The sequence below is a fragment of the Phyllobates terribilis genome, unplaced genomic scaffold (assembly GCF_046119375.1).
Source record: "Phyllobates terribilis strain yellow unplaced genomic scaffold, ASM4611937v1 Scaffold_8__6_contigs__length_399053987, whole genome shotgun sequence".
Classification (NCBI taxonomy): domain Eukaryota; kingdom Metazoa; phylum Chordata; class Amphibia; order Anura; family Dendrobatidae; genus Phyllobates; species Phyllobates terribilis.
The window spans coordinates 25,622,163-25,634,883 of record NW_027362768.1 but is presented as its reverse complement, the minus strand read 5'-3'; positions in this window follow the sequence as shown (position 1 = coordinate 25,634,883).

Here is a 12,721-nt window from a genome sequence, read left to right as displayed (position 1 = left end):
CATCTAGCCTAGGCAATACTTTGGGCGTAGTAGCCCAGCTGCGAAGCAAGCTGCACCGCCTGTGTATCTAATAAGAATTTTTAAATGCATCTAGCCTAGGCAGACTGTGGGGACCCCCAACCAAACCCAGACGCTCAGCCCCCCTACCGCCCCCCTTTCCTTGACAATACAATAATGTAACTCTTACAACTGGATGGGTGAGGATCGGACACAGCTTTATTAACTCTTTATACTCATTCCATTAGAAAGACATTTTATTTCTAAAATAATTCAGCTTGTTGCAGCATGCCCTGGGTCTCCACTCCGGCAACTTGGCCAACAAGTGTAACTCTCCAACATGTCCTTTCTATTTCCAGGCCACGGAGGATCCTGCGTACTCGTATGCAGGACTCTGACCCCCACCCATCACTCTTAACGCTTGTTCCACTCCATCCTGGAGTCCTGACAGGAATATGTCCAGTCCAATATCCATTAAGTGAACACCGTCGGGCCGTATGAGGCCTGCTTTATCTCCTTCCAGTTGTCGGTGTCGTACCACTACACCGCCTCTGTCTCTTCTAAATTTTGCCATCCGAATATTTATTACCCGCCTTGTCCGTTCGATGGCCGTGATGTCTCGCGCACCTTGCCATACCGCTATCGGCACAATCTCTGACCATATTATAGCTAGTTTTGTGAAAAATTCTCTGAAGCGCTCAGTGTCTAGTTTCATTATTGCCATTAGTTATGCGCTCTTGTGATGACCTAGGTTGTTTCCCCCGGCCTGTATAACTAAGATGACCAGACATCTTGCCTCTCTCCCTACCTTGATTACCTCCATTAGTACCTGTGGCCATTGCAGGCCTCTAATACCTCTCCAGTTGAAATATGTGTTATGAAACTCTAATTTCCTCCCGCCTGGGCGGACTTTCGCCCTTTAATCTGCCCAATATATATACGAGTGGCCTATCACCCACACTGTTGGCTTAGCGTCACCTGTAAAAGAAACAAACCACGTTAGGATAACAAGTCCGGTCTTATGTATCTTGCCAAACACGTGGATCACCATCTCTCTATCCTCTGAACTTCCGTTTCTGACAGTCCTGCTCTTGCTGCTTCTGTGGCCGCGCCTATGCGGAATGAATGTGTCCCGTAATCTTTGGGGTGGTTCCCTGCCGATGTTATGCATTTATTAAATATAGCTTGGAACTGGTATCTTGATAATGGCGTCCCATCAATGTGTGATAGGAACAAATTACTTTGTGATCTGATGGTTAGATATGGTTTTACTATTGTTACCCGACTCAGTGTACCGTTTGTGGGTTGTAGAAGTACCCAAGTGCCCCTGCCCGCTGGAACCATTTTCAATTTGTGTATGCGTAGACGTATTGCATTATTGGCTATGACTACGTCCTGGTGTAATAAGCCTCCACTGGTGCTAATTTTGGATTGAGGGACTAATTCGCTTATGCATGGCGCCCCGAAGAAGGCGATCACAAATGCAGTAGACAGTAGTGTTGCTTCAAATTGTGAGTGTCATGTTAATGGTGTTAGGGATATGATGTGAGAAATCAGTTTTAGTGACACGGGACGGGACGTCTATATTCCTGACTTGGCTGACCCCTTTTCCACCCTTTTATGGATTGTCTGATGATGAATCTTTGTCACATCTCCCCAATTCAGTAGTTGGAAGTGAAATGCTACTCCGGTCAGACACCGCTGCGCTGACGCCCCTGATATGCCCCTCATCATTAGCTGGTGGAGAAATTCTATGGTGACTTGTGATCTGGCTTGTTCACATTGGTCAACCCGTCTGCCTGCTACTAGTCGTGTCCACTCTTCCCATGTCTTACCGTATGCTTGCCACGTCGACGGGGCAACTGACGCTCTGATTAATGGCATCAACTATTCGCCACTAGATCCCATAGGGAAGGTGGGCAACTGTTGTCCCGATGGGTGGGCATTGTGGAAGAGCTCTGTGAAAATCTGCCAATTGAATTGTTATAAAGCGTTAGCAGCAGCTTTAGACCCCTCAGCATAGTGGCTAGCGCGGACCCATACATTGTGTTTTAGGCACAGGAATGCTAGCCTGGGTAGTAGGCCTAGCACTGGGAGAGACGATGATGCCATCTTATTAATGCAGTGCGCTAAGCTGGTGTTTTTTGTTATGAAGCGTATATTTTTGTAAGCCAGGAGCGCGCCCCATATTTCTATTGCTACCACTATTGGGAAGAAAAATTATTTTCAGGGCTAGATGCAGCGAAAAATTATTATTAATTGAAAAGCTGGTGGAGCTTGGTATAGATGGCCTAATACAATGAGACCCACACACTGCTAGAAGGCCAAATATTTTTTCAGAGTTAGATGCAGAAAAAAATTATATTCAGTTTGCAACCTGATGGAGGTCAGTATAGATGGACTAATAGAACAAGTCCCACACACTGCTAGAAGGCCAAATATTTTTTCAGAGCTAGATGCAGACAAAAAATTATTTTGAATTTGCAACCTGATGGAGGTCAGTATAGATGGAATAATAGAACAAGTCCCACACACTGCTAGAAGGCCAAATATTTTTTCAGAGCTAGATGCAGACAAAAAATTATTTTGAATTTGCAACCTGATGGAGGTCAGTATAGATGGACTAATAGAACAAGTCCCACACACTGCTAGAAGGCCAAACATTTTTTCAGAGCTAGATGCAGAAAAATATTATATTCAATTTGCAAACTGATGGAGGTCAGTATAGATGGACTAATAGAACAAGTCCCACACACAGCTAGAAGGCCAAATATTTTTTCAGAGGTAGATGCAGAAAAATATTATATTCAATTTGCAACCTGATGGAGGTCAGTATAGATGTACTAATAGAACAAGTCCCACACACAGCTAGAAGGCCAAATATTTTTTCAGAGGTAGATGCAGAAAAAAATTATATTCAGTTTGCAACCTGATGGAGGTCAGTAGAGATGGACTAATAGAACAAGTCCCACACACAGCTAGAAGGCCAAATATTTTTTTAGAGCTAGATGCAGACAAAAATATATTCAGTTTGCAACCTGATGGAGGTCTGTATAGATGGATTAATAGAACAAGTCCCACACACAGCTAGAAGCCCAATATTTTTTCAGAGGTAGATGCAGAAAAAAATATATTCAGTTTGCAACCTGATGGAGGTCAGTATAGATGGACTAATACAACAAGTCCCACACACAGCTAGAAGCCCAATATTTTTTCAGAGGTAGATGCAGAAAAAAATATATTCAGTTTGCAACCTGATGGAGGTCTGTATAGATGGATTAATAGAACAAGTCCCACACACAGCTAGAAGCCCAATATTTTTTCAGAGGTAGATGCAGAAAAAAATATATTCAGTTTGCAACCTGATGGAGGTCTGTATAGATGGATTAATAGAACAAGTCCCACACACAGCTAGAAGCCCAATATTTTTTCAGAGGTAGATGCAGAAAAAAATATATTCAGTTTGCAACCTGATGGAGGTCTGTATAGATGGATTAATAGAACAAGTCCCACACACAGCTAGAAGCCCAATATTTTTTCAGAGCTAGATGCAGAAAAAAATTATATTCAATTTGCAACCTGATGGAGGTCAGTATAGATGGACTAATAGAACAAGTCCCACACACAGTTAGAAGCCCAAATATTTTTTCAGAGGTAGATGCAGAAAAAAATATATTCAGTTTGCAACCTGATGGAGGTCTGTATAGATGGATTAATAGAACAAGTCCCACACACAGCTAGAAGCCCAATATTTTTTCAGAGGTAGATGCAGACAAAAATATATTCAGTTTGCAACCTGATGGAGGTCTGTATAGATGGATTAATAGAACAAGTCCCACACACAGCTAGAAGCCCAATATTTTTTCAGAGGTAGATGCAGAAAAAAATATATTCAGTTTGCAACCTGATGGAGGTCAGTATAGATGGACTAATACAACAAGTCCCACACACAGCTAGAAGCCCAATATTTTTTCAGAGGTAGATGCAGAAAAAAATATATTCAGTTTGCAACCTGATGGAGGTCTGTATAGATGGATTAATAGAACAAGTCCAACACACAGCTAGAAGCCCAATATTTTTTCAGAGCTAGATGCAGAAAAAAATTATATTCAATTTGCAACCTGATGGAGGTCAGTATAGATGGACTAATAGAACAAGTCCCACACACAGCTAGAAGGCCAAATATTTTTTTAGAGCTAGATGCAGACAAAAATATATTCAGTTTGCAACCTGATGGAGGTCTGTATAGATGGATTAATAGAACAAGTCCCACACACAGCTAGAAGCCCAATATTTCTTCAGAGGTAGATGCAGAAAAAAATATATTCAGTTTGCAACCTGATGGAGGTCAGTATAGATGGACTAATACAACAAGTCCCACACACAGCTAGAAGCCCAATATTTTTTCAGAGGTAGATGCAGAAAAAAATATATTCAGTTTGCAACCTGATGGAGGTCTGTATAGATGGATTAATAGAACAAGTCCCACACACAGCTAGAAGCCCAATATTTTTTCAGAGGTAGATGCAGAAAAAAATATATTCAGTTTGCAACCTGATGGAGGTCTGTATAGATGGATTAATAGAACAAGTCCCACACACAGCTAGAAGCCCAATATTTTTTGAGAGCTAGATGCAGAAAAAAATTATATTCAATTTGCAACCTGATGGAGGTCAGTATAGATGGACTAATAGAATGATGCTATGCCCAAAAGATTTTACTTCACTAGGTGCAGTAAAAAAATTGGTATTCTATACACAGGTGGTATATCTTGCAACACAGATAGGCTACTCCACTGACTAACACACTCTGCAATAGGCCAAAAAGGATTAGCTTTGCTAGATTCAGCCAAATGCTGTGAAAAAAACTTGCACAGCACTGGCACAGACCTGCCTGGCAAAAACTGATAGGAACTGATGTAACCTAGTCCTGAAAAGGACTCCAATTACAATTAGTCTTTACTCCCACAATCTATCTATTTAAGAGCACAGACCTGCCTGATAAAAGTCGTAGGAAATGCTGTAACCTAGTCCTTAAAAGGACTGCAATCACAACTATTCCCTACTCCCAAGCTATCTGTAGATTTGTGCGAAAATTGGCTTGAAATTAACAAGGTATAGCGCACACAGCAACAGCGGTGCCGTCTAACACGCAGCTGCAGCAGTGAGAAAATGGTGGCGACGGGGAAAATGGCTTGGTCTTATAGGGCAAGGACATGTGACATACACTGCCAATGACACATGCCCTTGCTTGTGTGAAAAAAAGCACTTCGCTCCGTGTGTGCGCTGCTGATAGGCTGACAGATTGCACCTCCCCACTGTAAATGCGGGAAAGAGAAAAAAAAATGGAGATCTTCATTGTTCCTGCAGAGATCCATCCCCTGCCCCTCCCCCCACCCCGCTGTACACTCAAACTGCGTATTAACATTAATTTTCATCATTACTGAGAAAAAATCCAGTTATGATTTTGGTGCACGAACAGTTATCGAACATAACCTCGAACAGCCGAATTTTTCTCAAATTGTTCGTGTTCGCCGAACGGCTCGAACACCGCCCAAAACAGCTCGAATTTGAGATTGGCGAACAGTTCGAGTAGAACAACGCTCATCTCTACTCTCCAGCTGTTTTTAAAATATGTTTTTCTCTGAAACACCACAGCATTTCCGAGTTAAACATACCTGGCTGATTTCATGCAGCTAGTGCCTGACACATGTTGCCAGATCCATGAGTGTCAGGTTCACTTTAAAAATCATTTCAGCCAATGAACGAGTGTTTTGATCGTTCGCGAGGTGATTGGCAGCCAGTTTACACTGGTTGATTATCAGGACAGAAGTGTTCTTAGAAAGGCTTATTCACTATATAATGCAATTTCTTCATCTATTCATCCAATATAGGTTATTCTTTGATAGCAAATTCCCTTTAATATGTCTCAAATTGGTAAAGCACCCTCTAGTTGTAAAGCTTGGCTGGGATGCAGCTTTGACAGGGATGATCTTATATTATTGACCTTTCTCTGTGGTATGCCTCACCTGTTCTGGTCGATCCACAAAGTCTTTGGTTCAGATGAGCAGGTCTTAAATGGGTTGTCCACTACTTTTAATATTTGGCCATTCTATTTTTAGGGTGAAAATAAGTATCTTTGTAAATACCTTGCTTTGCAGTAGCTGGCCGCTCACAGGCATCACGTGACCCCCCGCTGATGTCGTGTCAAGTGAGGTGTGACATCAGTGACGCGGTCCCTGCGATGGATGCTGGGTTGTGCGCGGGGTTACTCCGCTCGTCACACCCATCATCCATAGTGTGCTTTCCAAATGAATGAGAAGAGGGAGAGCACGTGGTGGATGCTGGGTGTGAAGTGCGGGGCAACCTCGCCCACAACCCAGCATCCACCGTGGAACGCAGAAGTAAGTCATCCCCAGCTGCAGCCAGAACTTGACGTGACATGGCAGTAACTGCAAAGCAAGGTATTTACAAAGATACTTATTTTCAACATAAAAATAGAATGGCCAATTATTAATAGTAGTGGACAACCGCTTTAAGCAGTACAAACAGGCAGTGCTTGTGCACCCGAGCATATGGGTCAGCAATGCAGTGGTACTGGAGAAGTAATTGAACTCGTATAGAATAGCTGGACTAACCTAGTAGAGCTGAGCAGGGGACTGAAGTAGTAGAGACATGAATGTTGCAGAGCTGAGTAGTGGAACTGAAGTACTGCAAATATAGATGTAGCTGATCTGATTAGCGCAACTGGAGTAGTGTAGACATGGATGTAGTAAATCTCAGCATAGGTCCTGGAGTAAAGGGGACTTAAGACCAATAAGAACGGCAACTCCTTACATAGTCAGGCCGTATTTAATGACCCGGCGGCATGAAATCATTTTAATTAATTGCCAGTTTTCAACTTCTACAAATAAATATAATATAGTATGTATTTTAATGAATTAAATGTGTTTTTTTATGAAAATTATACAGAATTTGTAATTTTATGAAGGCAGTACTACATCTTAATCTAATTCTTTGCCCAACTGATTATTCCGGCCATTGAAGAATAAGTTCTGTATCTTTACAGTGTAAAGAAAAAAGACAGACTTTGTAGAAATGTCTATATCCTCCCGGCTCATTTCCGTTTACTGAATAAACCTTGTACATATATTTTATTATTCATTCCCTGAAGTTTGATTCATAAGCGTGAGGTACCGCTCTGTCTCACTCTTATCATGTCCTTGTATTTTTTTTTCTGATACAGACACAGACTGCTCTTGGCTTTCAAGATAAAGGCTTCAGGGATAATATAATAGGATTTCATCAGTAGAGATTGTTATGGTATAGACACAACTGCTTGGCACCCTTGTAGTCTATGTATTGTCTTCAAAAGAGAGTCCATAGACTGCCAGCGGAGAATGACTTAATCAGCTAAATCCATTAGAACATCCTTCCTATTACCAAACTGTGTACAAATCGCTTCCTTATCATTTCTTTATCATTTTAATTTGTAAGACAAAAAAATTTAAAATGAAGAGTGTCAGTCCATGCTAACTGCCCATGAAGATTATTAAATATGAAGCATTGTTTTTTACATGAAAAACTTATTTCCTCACAAAAGGTTTATGCATAAAACTTAGACATTGCCAGTAATCAATTTATAATTGGCTGTAGTATCATTGCCACAACCCTTATATACCTTCAATAATGTGTTTTTATTTCTTTATGGGGATTTCTTTTGCCTTTTTTTTTTTTTTTTTTTTTTACTTTGCATCTTTTATATAGGATACATTTTGACTACTCAAGTTTCAGTGAAGGTCAAAAGTAAAAACCAATGAAAAAACTGCCAGTGTTTGCGAAAAATGTATTTCATTTTTTGATTTTAGAAAAGTAAAAGCTTCCAGAATTGTAATTTTCCAGTCGGATTAAAATATATTCAACATATCACTGTGCTTATGCTCATTTGCTCTATGAACATCAGCAAAGTAGAATATTAGGCTGCATTTATAAATCTTGGTGTTTTAATAGGAGTGAAAGAAAATTATTTTCATTCAGGTTTTAAGGTAAAAGTATTTTTTAGGCCACGGCCACACTATCAGTATTTGGTCAGTATTCAGTCAGTGTTTTTTCTCAGGAGTGGGAGCCAAAACCAGGAGTGGGTGATAAATGCAGAATTGGTGACTTGTTTCTATTATACCTTTTCTCTGATTGTTCCTCACCTGGTTTTGTCTCCCACTTTGGAGAAAAAATACTGACCGAATACTGGCCAAATACTGATAGTGGGGCCGTGGTCTTAATATGATAATGCTTATTTTTTTCTCAATATTCCATATCATTATCTATATAAAAAATATTAAATTTAGCAATTTTCACATTGGCCTTTAGCTGGAATCACTATTCCTGTTCTGTTCAGAATATTTTTAGCAGCTTTATTATCATTACAGTTCAGATAGTGACGCGCCCCTGGGCCTGTGTCGCGCTGCGTTGCGCACGCGGGAGCTTACCCGGAGCCGGATCTGTTTAGGGTTGTAGTCTCGTGGCGGTGACCCGGTCCGTGCCCAGGGAGTCAAACTGGACGGCAGTCTGTTAGCGGTAGAAAATGGTTGATGACTACGCCACCCGTTGAATGCAGCCAGGGGGCTGCTGCTGCAGGGCAGACCGCTGAGGCCGGTGGAAGGATGGTGCAGCGTGATAGTATAACCCCCAACGGGAGGGGTATGGCCTCAGGGCAGCCGACGTGGATGATGGGGGTAGCAGGAACCACTCAGAGACGGTATGGTAGCGTTCAGGGTCTTTACTGGTAACAACGATAGACCCTCCCGGAGTACTTGCTAGCGAACGGGGCCTGGTCAGTCCTTGAGCAGATGGGATCTCCCCTGGCCAGGCGTAGTTGTAGGCCTCCCAAGCTGACTGTACTCTTCTGGCTACCTTGCTAGAAGCTGATGTAAGTAGCCCACGTCCCTGAGTGTACCGTGTGGTGCTCACCCGTATGGCCGGTGACTCGGGGCCTTCTAATGGCTTCCGCTCCACGATGGCGGTGCTGGTCCCACGCGTGTGACCGGGCCTTCGGGCTTCTGGGCCAGGGGACCTGAAATCCCCTGCCTGACGGATTCTGCTGCTGGGTAGAAGTTAGTCCCCACAGCCTCGGACTCCGGGTCCGGTAAAGAATCTTCTTAGTCAGGGCGAGCTCTTTAGCTGCCAGCCCCTGACTCCTTGTGACTCTGCTGCTTCCTATGCTGCTCTTGTCTCTACTCTTCCTGGACTCACTAACCCTGCCTCAGCCCCGGGTTTATACAGGGGAAGTTCTTCCCCTCCCAAGGCTGGGCAGGAGATGTGGCATGCACAGGATCCCTGACCAAAGGACCTCCCACCTGCTCTCAGACGTAATATCTCTATCACTGTGACAACCAGACCCCTGGGGTGTCACACTCCCCCCTAGTGAAATTTAGTACTCCGGGACTAAACACTTTTTAGAAAAATATAACAAGGTATATCAAAGAACAATAAAATACAACAAGGAAACACAATAAGATGGTCACGGATGTCCGCAACCGGGTGCAGTCTTTGAAGAAAAGCAAAGGTGTCCATTTCACCAACACAGGGAGACGTAACCAGGTAGGGGTCTGTCCTACCCCGAGTCCTTAACAGTCTCTAGTCCATCCTGGGTTACGCTCCAACTATATACAAAGGATTCCCGGTAAATCCACCAAGGTTTCCTAAAAATAACTAGAAACACAAAATTATACACAAGCAACAATAAACAGGTAAACATTGTAAAACAACTTAAACATTTAGATCCTCCAACGTGCGGGTAACTGGCCTTTAGTGGCCCTAGTGGACCTACGGAGCTGACTGTCTGGCCCTGAACTACAGGGTGTAGGAGCTGTCAAGGGTAAACTGGGCAGCTGTCTACCGGCTCTTTGTCTCACTAGGGGTACGGCAGGCTCACTATAAGCAGAGGGTGGATTCTCCTGTTCCGCTTGGGTGGAGTCTTCTGCCTCCTGGACCGGCTGCTCTTCCAGCTCTACCCGTTGCTCCGTAGGTTCTTGGGATGATGGTTGGAGGAAGGTGAGTACGGGTACCACAACTGCACCATTGACTTGAGTCCAAGACCGAGGGAAGTCCCCGAGCACGGTACTAACCATATCTTCCCTTTCTTCCACGGGTCGATGGTCTTCCTGTTCCTCCTCAGGGTTCCTCAGTTGTTCGGGGCACTTCTTCAGGTGGTCCCGGGATACAATGGCTGTGGTTTCCCCTCCGTCTTTACTGATGGTACAGACCTTCGGGTTCTCGTGGCTTGAGGGCAGTACGGTGTACGGGTCCTTCTCCCACTGGTCGTCCAACTTGTGGAGCCGTCTCTTCCTCTTCAAGACCTGCTCTCCGGGTACCAGGGGAACAGCGGGAGCATACTGGTTGTAAGTCTTCTCTTGTCTTTCCCTAGCCTGACAGAGACTTCGCTCCACGCTCTCCTGTACTTTCCGGTACTGCTGCTGCCTCTCTGTGTCCCAGTCTGTTTCTGGTGAAGTGTCCTCGGGCGTCAGGACTCCCATTTCCAGGTCAACAGGTAACTTACCAGGTCTTGCCCTCATTAGGTAAGCCGGGGTACAGTTGGTGGAACCTACCGGGATGTGGTTGTATAGGTCCACCAGATCGGGCAACTTCTCAGGCCACAGACTGCGTTCTTCCAGGGGCAACGTTTTTAGAAGATCCATTACCACCTGGTTCATTTTCTCACAAAGTCCATTAGTTTGCGGATGGTAGGGTGTCGTCCTTATCTTCCGGCAGCCATACAGATTGCAGAATTCCTGGAAGACCTCCGCTTCAAAGGCAGGTCCCTGGTCCGTCAGCACTTGGTCCGGGTACCCGTGTGGACGGCAAAAGTGCTGCTGGAAGGCTCTAGCTGCTGTTCGAGCCGTTAAGTCCTTGACGGGGACGACAACCAGAAACCGGGAGTAATGATCCACGATGGTTAACGCGTAGACGTAGCCACTTCTGCTGGGGGTCAGTTTTACATGATCCAAGGCTACCAGTTCCAACGGTTGCCGGGTGACGATGGACTGCAGGGGAGTCTTCTGGCTGGCCCGGTCCTTCCTTCTCAGATTGCACGGGCCACAGTCTCTGCACCACTTCTCGATGGTTCCCCTCATGCCTACCCAGTGGAACCGCTCGCGCAGCAGGAACTCCAGCTTTTTCCACCCGAAGTGTCCAGCTCCGTCGTGGTATGCCTCCATCACCATGGCTGCGTCTCTTCGTGGCACCACTACTTGCCAGAGTAGTTCATGCGTCCTGGAGTTAACCATTCTGCGGCACAACTTCCCCTTGTAAAGGAACAGTCGACTCTTCTCTGCCCATAGTTGTTTGGCTTCCTCTGGAGCGTCTGATTCCAGGCTAGCCTCCGGACGAGTCAGCATCTCCTTCACCAGTCGGACGGCAGGGTCGCTGTCTTGCGTTTCCGCCCAGTTGTAGTGAGGTAAGGGGTTCAACGTAGCAGCCTGCTTACTCCTTACCCGGTGGGAATACTGGATAGTCCCATGACGGTGGAACGCAGGGAGTTCAACTTCTTCCAGTCCCTCCGGATCTTCTCCTCCGTCCGGCAGGTTGGGCATCCTGGACAGGGCGTCCGCGTTGGTATTGGAGCGCCCTGCCCGGTATTTAATTGTGAACTCGTAGTTGGACAGACGGGCCATCCACCTCTGCTCCAGGGCACCGAGTCTTGCCGTGTCCAGGTGTGTCAGCGGGTTGTTATCCGTGTATACGGTGAACCGGGAAGAAGCGAGGTAATGCTTAAAGCGCTCGGTGACTGCCCATACCACGGCCAGGAACTCTAGCTTAAATGAGCTATAATTCTCGGGATTCCTTTCGGTGGGTCGCAGTTTTCGGCTGGCATAGGCGATTACTCGCTCTTTCCCCTGCTGAATCTGGGACAGTACGGCTCCTAGCCCGACGTTACTGGCGTCGGTGTAGAGGATGAAGGGCTGGCTATAGTCCGGATACGCCAAGATTTCATCCCCCGTGAGGGCCATCTTCAGCTGGCGGAAGGACTCTTCCTCTAGCTCTTCCCATTTGAAGGGCGGCTTCTGGTTCTTGGCCTTCCGGGACTGGCCTATCAGGAGGTCCTGCATAGGCGCCGCCTTTTTGGTGAAACCGGGAATAAACCTTCGGTAGTAGCCTACCAACCCTAGGAACTGCCGCACTTCTTTTACGCTGGAAGGGCTTGGCCATCCTTTGATTGCGGTGATCTTATCGGGGTCGGGAGCCACTCCGTCAGCGCTCACCACGTGTCCCAGGTATTGCACCTTTGGTTTCAGGAGGTGACACTTGGAGGGTTTCACCTTTAGGCCGTAACTCGCCAGAGCTTCGAACACCTCCGCCAGGTGTTTCAGGTGGTCCTCATACGTTTTGGAGTATACGATGACATCGTCCAGGTACAACAGGACCGTCTCGAAGTTTCTGTGGCCCAGACAGCACTCCATTAATCGTTGGAAGGTTCCTGGGGCGTTGCAGAGTCCGAACGGCATGCAGGTGAACTCGCTAAGTCCCATCGGGGTGGTGAATGCGGTCTTCTCCCGGTCCGCCTCTGCTACAGGAACCTGCCAGTACCCGCTAGTGAGATCCAAGGTAGAGAAGAAGTTAGCAGATCTTAAAGCAGCCAATGACTCCTCTATCCTTGGTAAGGGGTACGCATCCTTGTGTGTGATACGGTTGATTTTCCGGTAATCTACACACATCCTCATGGTGTTGTC